At 38.2% G+C, this 8,896-nt stretch overlaps 2 non-coding genes across 2 annotated transcripts; both read left to right on the top strand.

The window, feature by feature from the left end:
* Positions 1 to 6,302: 6,302 nt before the first annotated feature.
* On the top strand, positions 6,303 to 6,374 carry trnaa-ugc (transfer RNA alanine (anticodon UGC)). Its single transcript has one exon. It is a non-coding gene; the product is annotated as a tRNA-Ala (tRNA).
* A 1,107-nt stretch (positions 6,375 to 7,481) lies between these two features.
* On the top strand, positions 7,482 to 7,553 carry trnag-ucc (transfer RNA glycine (anticodon UCC)). Its single transcript has one exon. It is a non-coding gene; the product is annotated as a tRNA-Gly (tRNA).
* The last annotated feature ends 1,343 nt before the right edge of the window (positions 7,554 to 8,896 follow it).

Raw genomic sequence — 8,896 nt, 5'->3', positions numbered from 1 at the left:
AACATGCTTTTAAATAAAACTTACTAAAAACTAAGAAAACCAATTATTTTATAGCCAATTAAAATTTATAACATGCTAAAAATACAGGAGTTACCTATCTGTTACGGTTACATGTTTGAGTTTTTTTATCCAATAAAACATACTGCTCTTCTGCTGGCCAGCTAATCCTAGACATATCTATATCTATTATTAATGATTTTTAAGAGAGCTTTTTGAATCTGCTTCCACACTCTTGCACATCCACAGATACTTTTTGAGGGGCTCGTTAGATATTAGCCTGATGACATACACTTCAATAGCAAAAACACCAGATACTGTCGCTCCGTAGGGACGTTCAAACTCTTGGCATTGAATTTTCCAGTAACATACGAGTCTACTTTTATGGCTATGACGGTGTGATAAAAGTAGAACTGCACTCGCGTTTTTTCACAAGACTAATCTGTTTTTTTAAAAACATTATTAAACAGTGAAAATATGTACAATGGTAGTGTGACGATGCTGAAGAATATCTCTCTCATTCTTTCTGTTTCACTCTCTTGATTTTCGGCAGATGGCCCCACCCCTCCCTGAGCCTGGTTCTGCTGGGGTTTCATCCTGTTAAAAGGGAGTTTTTCCTTCCCACTGTCGCCAAAGTGCTTGCTCATAGGGGGTCATATGATTGTTGGGTATTTCTCTGTATGTATTATTGTAGGGTGTACCTTACAATATAAAGCACCTTGAGGCGACTGTTATTGTGATTTGACGCTGTATAAATAAAAGTGAATTGAATTGATTTATTGTTTACAGTTCTGAGGACGGTGGAAAGTGAATTGGACTCTCTCATTTGGCTTTAATGTAAATGTCATTGTTGTGTTTAAAGACTGTTTAAAGACTCCAGAATTAACTAATGCTGTCAACTGAATGAGTAGAAATAACTGCTACGTCCAAAATATCTATGCCGTTGAAGCGATATTAACTGATTTTAAACAAGTGCTGCGCTTTACTTTTATGTAATACAAATTTATACCACAAGATGGCGCAGTTAGTGAGCAGAACCTATATTTGATTAGAATAGTGGCCTGACAAAAGGATAGGTCTAATGGTTAAATGTGTGTAGAGCTAAAAAGAAATCAAAGGTTAAAGAGCAATGCTCATTAGCCATCTTAACGCACTTAGTTGCAAAGCACTGCACCCGTGGTGACATTTTTAGTCAATTTCTACAGAGAATAAATATAAAAAGTACCTTTAACAATCCAACTCTGTTTTGTACATTTTTTCTTACCTATTTTATAGAAATAATAATTTAAAAAAATGTTAATTACATGAAAATTCAAACTACAACATGTAAATTTCATGCACTTTATTAGACTCTATTGCTTGCTTTTAGGTACGGTTTCAAGAAGGATTAAATGTTTGCTGTTTCATTTTCACTGAAATATACTGATTCAAAATGTGGATATTTGTTTCCCAAATATAAACACATCACTTAATCCAGTTGCAGTGTCAACGTGTGTTCCTGCCATATTTCTGGGGCATCCATTTCCAGTCCTGTTGGGAAGAACTAAGGGGATTTTGTGTAAGTTTTGAAGGCACAATCAGAGATTACTCAGAGGCAACATATATGTACTGCAAACTTAAACTGGGATTTTTTCCCTTCTTTTCTTAGCATTAGGGGCCGCAGTGAGCACTGATATTACATGTTTTAAAAAATGCCCCAGGCGCTATGTGTAATGATCTGTAATGTATACTGTGTGTTTAGACTCCATCTTCATGTTTCTCTGATCCCCAGCCTGCGTTTTATGATAAATCTCTCCACAAGGAACAGAATAAACATTCTTATTGTTAATTCAGATTTAGTGCTTATATTTACATTTGTTGGATGGTGTTTGAAAGCAGATGTGTGGAAAGTCTTATGCAATAAAGATTAACGTTAAATTGATACTAAAATAACTACTGCACGACCTGTTAAATCCAACCTATATTCCCCATTCCTTCAAGCAGATCCTTCTTTTCACTTGTATTTACACAGACATGAATTGCACTCCAGTTTATATAGTGAGGAACAGATAATGAGTTGGCTTGTTTGCTCTGTAACGACAGAAAACTACGAGGGAGTCAGAGAATTGTGAGGTTTGAATTTCAGAGAGGGACCCAAAGGAAGTCATAAAGTTAATTCTCTAAGACAAGACAGTGGATGATTAAAGCTAAACAAACAATATTGTTCAGTGCAGGGAAGTTTGACAGGATGTTTGGCCAAGTAACAGCACAGAATCACGTCCGCTGGAAGGCATGGTGAAGTTTCTGCTCGCATTACTGCCATGAGGTTGCATTCAGGAATTAATGGTTTTCAAAGTCATTATGGAAAACTTAGCAAACAGAAGCTTGTTTAGACGTGCATTACTATCACTGGCATTCACTTGGAGCCTAGGAGCCGATGTAAGTCATTTATCTTATGACTTACATAAGATAAATGACTTACATGACTTACCTCTTTATTTATATTTATATAAATAGAACAATGCATAATTTTAGATTACTTTTAGTTATTCGTCTATCTATTTTATACAGCTCATCCAAGCCTCTTCTCATCTGCCTGTAGTAGGTTATGACTCTTTAAAATGGGTACAGATTTGTTTAAATTCAGATCTATACTCTATGGACCAAACTGATATTAGCCATGTAAGCTCCGTCAATAAAACGTCCTTTTTTTCCCACCCTCCAAGTCACTAGTGTTAAACTTTTTTAAGGGGCCAAGACATTAAATGATCCTCTAAACACCTGCGATAAGCACTAATGTCAGGCTTTAAGTCTCTGGGCTTCTACAGTAGCATTATGTTAGAGTGTCCATTGTTAGTCACGGGTAGCTTACTGGCTTGTGCAGTATTAAACAACACAAACACAGAACAGGAACACCTTAATCACAGAGCAGCTAGGGCCAGTAATGTGATACAGAGGGATCCAAACTAGTGACCTAATGAGAGACATCTGTGATTTCTCTACTGTAGTCTAGCTGAAAATGTCACTCTCACACTTCAGCAGATTGGTTCTTTATAGTGAATGGAGGAAAATATATCTGACAATTGAACTCTAGGCTAAATGTACCCAACATGGACTTTCTGAAAAGGTGTCTAGGTAAGGCTTGATAAAATATCATGAACAACTGGGAGTGATTTCTTTGAAGAGTCTTTGGTACAAAATCAAAATTGAGAAAGAACATGTATTGAGGACCACCTGGCATAACTGCGACGCATTCTGTGCTAGTTTCTGTGTAATCGGGCCAACTAACATGTGTGAGGTCTGAGATGCACAAAGGATTCATTTTTCTAATGAGTGCTGACATTAAACTAATGTAAACTACTGGCTTGCCAATGTGACAATCACACCGGTGTCACCAGATGGGCTCTGTGAGAAAATACTGTACTTGAGATAGTACCAGTACAATTTTCCACATGGTGGCATGCAGAGTGGAAAGTCACCTAAAATCACAAAAGAAGGCTTTAAAGAGCTTTTGTGTTTTTGCTTTATTTGTGTCTGTGAATCTCACCCAGAGAAATACTCTGGAAACAGAGTTTGTTTTCCTGTATCTGAATGTTTTGGCTGTTTTTTCCTGCATTTCTCAAAGTGAAAGGGCATTGGAGTTCTGTTTGTAGGGTTGCTGTTCCCCCGGGTGTAAAGCCGTAGAGGCCATACCAGGATTGCTTCATCTGAAAACAAGCAGCCGTTCTTTGGTAAGCCCATGAAATCTAGGTTGTTTTGGTTCACTGTGTCTGTTTGCCTTCTCTTAGTCCTAATATTCCAACTCATCACACAGAGAGGGAACCTGGCATGTGTATTCTCTTGGGCTATAAGACTATTCTGGAATTTGATTTCATTTTCATGAAATGCAGATGTATAACTCACTTTGTAAATCTTTCTGAGTGTGCGATGAAAGCAGGTACGTGTGCACATTTTTAGCATGTTCAAGTGATATTTACAAGTTAATCAAACAGTCTTCAAGAAATGGCACAGGCGTTGATACCTGCCTACAGCCTCATGAATCATACAGCCTGTGCTTGGGTTTCTGTTAGGACAGTGTACGGAGAGGTTTTCACCCACTGCAAACATGGTCCCATGTGCATCACTGAACATGGATGACAAATGCAATCGTGGAATACTAGTTGGTTGATAAGTCTACTGGAATAAGGATTGGAGTGACAGTAGAGTTCACGAGGAATGGGATAAGTGTGAAAACAATCAAAGATAAAAAATACAGCATGAAAAGTACAGACAGTGGACCTTTTCCATTGTTTTTAACACTCAGTTTCACTTCAGCTCATTCTATGTTATGACTTCACACTTCTGACGGACCAACAACAGCATCAACAAGAGTAGTCCACAGACCGGTTGTAGCACATGTTTTTGATACTACCCCCATCTGGCAACAAACACTCTCTGCAGGTAGGCAATTATCAATCAGAGTTATTATAGTCAGAGTCAAAAGAGCAAACCAATTCATGCGAAAGCAAATAAAGTCAGAGAGGTTTGCTGTCCTCTGAAGGACACAACAACATGCAAAATTTGTTGCCAGTGTAAGTTCAAGTGATCATTTCAGTGAAGTAAAAGTCTCTTTGTGGAAAAACATCACATAAGCAGCTGCGGAAATTTCAGTTGCTCTAAATGATGCCGTTCCATCAGGGCCATGCAGTAAATGTGCCCGCTGGCTTGTTCGTGGTAGCACAGACAGAGCTTTGTCGGCTTGACAGAGGAGCCCTGGCTCTGCTAAGAGTCCATATTTGTATGTGATGATGGAGCAACACAGACTTGAAAGAATAAAAACTGCTTCTTTTGTTATTTAATTTCCATCAGATGCTTGAATAATTCAGTTTTGGAAGGATTTGTTTGCTGTGACTGTTCGCATGAAAGAAGAAGAAAATATCATTTCTGAATTATTGTCCTAAATAACTTGTGCAAGTTCAGGTTGGTGGCACATCCACACACAGCAGCTCTAGACTCTAAAGATCGATGCTTTGTTTGCACCCAAAGTTCGGTTGGCTGCACGCACCAGTGCTGACAAGCTTAGTTGACCCTAACACAGTCACTCAAATATGTGTGCTGCAGGTTATCCACACTGTGCAGAGACATAAATGTGTACAGTTAAGACTGGGTTTGCACACTGTACTGCCTTTCCATCACATGAGTTTTCACTTGCTGCTTCTGCACTCGACACAAAGACCTCATTGTGACCAGCGGGATTCCACTGCTATAGTCCTAGGTGAGATTATACAAACACACTTATATGTGTGCTCTACATCAGCTCTAAAACGATCTTACACCAACATATAAATACTTGCATTATAGATTTTTGTAATGTCTAAATGCACAGAGCCACACAAAGAGGGTGCATGCTGTTCATTAGAAATACTGCAGGTTGGATTCACATTGCCTCTGCAAGAATCAAAGCCAATATTGCCATCTTGTGGAGAAAGCCCCATACAACACATTAAAATAGTTTAGAGATACCAAGTACATATGCTGTCATTTTTAAACAATAAATGTTTAAAATCTAGTTTGGCTTTACAGTTGAAAATAAAGTAATTTAGATTGTTCTTCTAAAAAAAGAGTTTAATTTCATACCCACAGTTGGTTCATCAAAAGATTTCGCGGTAGCCTGTGTTAAATAAAAACACTGCCACATGTTTTATCTGGTCATTGTGCTTATTAGAAACTGTATATATTGAAAGCTGGCTTTTAAACAAGCATGAAATGATTACATTAAAAAAAAACATCTCTTTAGTCCCAAACTGAAGGCGACAATCCGACACATTCAGACGTAGTAGTAGATGGAATTATTGAAATTATTATTTTATTGATAAGTACTCTATGTCTAATTTGGTTGTATTACAACTTTCTATGTTGTAAGTTATATTGGTTGCGCAGCCGTTAAGTATCAAATCTGTACCAACACTCTCCACATTATATCAAACAGTTGCATGTTTAGAAATGGAGCTGTTAGACAGAAAAACATCTACTGGTTTTCCAATATATTAGTAATTGTCTTTAATCATACTTTAGACCAACCTGTTTTACTTCTCCTTTCATTTGTGCTTTGGCTTGGGGAAATTGTTTCTTGATAAATTATAAATTCACTTTCACAATATTGTGAATTATAGCAACATCATCTTCTGTACAGTAAGTTCAGATTGTTATGATGATGATACCCAGCTCTACCTGTCTACCAAACTTACAACCATTAGTAAGGAAATTACAGGAAATCAATTTTCAATTGTCGCGCAATCTTCTCAAATTACACCCTCTGAGCCGAGTTGCCGAAAGCGGCAGGTCGAGGGGATGTAGCTCAGTGGTAGAGCGCATGCTTTGCATGTATGAGGCCCCGGGTTCAATCCCCGGCATCTCCATTTTCTTTGCCTGCAGTCCAGCGCACTGCTGCTCGAACAGCTTTCCTAAATGACACAAAAGATGGGTAGGGGAGAATATACGTCATGACACTAATCCCCTTAACAGCGTGACGCTGGTTGTCCTCCGTGTTGAAAGAGCAATGTCTCATTGGAGAAACCAAACAGCCACTTCATAAACGCAAGGCACGACATAGAAGAGCCACCTCAACAGGACAAGACTCAGCTGTACATCTGTATCTGAAGACCAAAGGTCGCTCTTTTGTGAATGCCAGTGTCTACGATTTGGACAGAGAAGACAGATGGTTTGAAAAAGGAGGGAAAGAAGCCACCTATGTCCACTGTGAACGACCATCTTTGAACAGAGGCGGTGGCTTTCCACACCAAGTGTCTGCCACCAATAATCCAGTTTTGAGATCCCTTCCCAGGCGCCTGAACGCCCATTCAAATCTTTGGTCATTTGACCTCAGTCATATGACAGAGCTAGGCAAGGTCTTCACCCGAAACCACTGTTGATAATGACCCACAGCCGTCCACGGTTTCTCGGATGAGTGTTGAAACGTCTTCAAGAAACTTAAAGATGTCCCGACGCTTTTGTTTCCAGGCTCATTAAACAATGTGCTTAAGTCGGACTACAAAATGCGCATCTTAAACTCACCACTATGTGTTCTAACCCTGTTGAAACCCTGTTTTATGAAGGCAATTTAAACGAGAACAGCATGTGAAAAATACCATTTCATTACAAAGGTTTGAATTCTTAAGCAAAAGGAACATTTAGCGCCACATTTATGATCAGATTCATTTCTGCAGCATCGCAAAGACTTCTTTTGACGTTAAAAAGCTGCTAGACTTCCTGAAAAGACTCAGAGTAAGTTCTGTGTCTGAAAGGCGTGGGGTGTTTAGGATTGTTGTAATTGCAATAAATAAATTCATTACTTGTTCCAGCATGTTACCTCCCTAAATCAACTGAACTATAGAGAACGGTAAACACACTTTGATCAGTTAATATAGATCATCAACTTTAAATCTATGTTCTTCATACAACAGCGATTCACTTCGGAGCTCAGAGGTGTTTCGGTCAGTTAGTGTTAGATTTTCAGGACAATCTGTGCGATGGTGGTATAGTGGTTAGCATAGCTGCCTTCCAAGCAGTTGACCCGGGTTCGATTCCCGGCCATCGCAGCGCTGGATCTTTTGTGTCTATCTTTGGCGCAATGTTTTGTTTTGTTTTGTTTTGTTTTGTTTTGTTTTGTTTTGTTTTGTTTTGTTTTGTTTTGTTTTGTTTTGTTTTGTTTTGTTTTGTTTTGTTTTGTTTTGTTTTGTTTTGTTTTGTTTTGTGGGGGTGCCTTACTCTAATCTCATCACTGAATCAGTGTTACTGCAGTTAACTAAAACCAAAGTGATAACTAAAAGTAAATGTGAAAAACCGTTACCGTTTTTGAATGTTTTTATGCAGACTTTGAACGTCTACAAGCCTGTGAGTCTGTGTCTTGCCTCTGACATTATGCCCTCCATTCAAGAATAATTAATAAAGACAAAAATTGAAACTAAACTAAAACTAAACATCTACAAAAAATAGAAATTTTAGAAAATAGAAAACAGACTAAAAACTAAACTGAATTCAAATCAAAAAGTTAAAAGGAAATAAATATAAAAGCTAAGAAGAAAATACAAAACACCCTCTGAATTGTTTTGAAACAATTTAGCTGCTGTCTGTGTTAATCTGTTGGAAAATGTGTGGTTAACCTTCAGTATGAAAATGTATTTATTGATAAATGTCCTGACTTCCAAATAGAGTGAAAGTAGGAGCAAAAATTTTAATGCCAAAAAGTATGCATGATATGATGAGCATCAAGGTGAGGACATCCTGAGCACACTTAACCTCGTATTCCTGACAGCATAGTGCAGTCATAAAACCATGTGTCCAGCAGATGGTCCTCTTACTCTGTTCTGTCTCTGTCTGACTGTCTCGGGTTGCATAGGAAATTTTGTACATATCAATCACTTTGGTTTCAGATTGCCTAATATTTAGTAAGAACATCAGTTTGACAAAATCAAAGAGGATGCTGAACATAAAACCCTGCTAACCCTGCATGCAATTAAAAAACAAACCGTATTGCAGTAAATAACACACAAGTACCATCTATTTTTCTTTTAATGTAGCCATGCTTTCATATTGTTTATACCAAATTCTGCAATTCTCCAATCGTGTGTTGTGCAAATTTGGTGAAGCCCGTGTGAAATGTAGCTACAGTTTCCCGTTCTTAGGTAACAGGCGTGACATCCAGTGGGGTCTTCTTCTGTCGACATTGTTTGAGGTTCTCAGAGATGCTCTTCTACGCTAACTGTACGGGCAGATCATTTGCATTTCTGTTGCCTTTCACTCAAAGCAGTCTGGCTGTTTGCCTGTGACCTCTGTCATTAACAAGGCAATGCTACATTCAAAGCCACTTAAATCGCCTTTACTGCTGCCATCTGATTAGCTGACTAGATATTTGCATTTAAGCAGCTGAACAGGTTAATAT

This window comes from Astatotilapia calliptera, chromosome 9, assembly GCF_900246225.1.
Source record: "Astatotilapia calliptera chromosome 9, fAstCal1.2, whole genome shotgun sequence".
NCBI classification, from domain to species: domain Eukaryota; kingdom Metazoa; phylum Chordata; class Actinopteri; order Cichliformes; family Cichlidae; genus Astatotilapia; species Astatotilapia calliptera.
The sequence above is the reverse complement of the archived record's forward strand: the minus strand, read 5'-3'. Positions and strand labels throughout refer to the sequence as shown.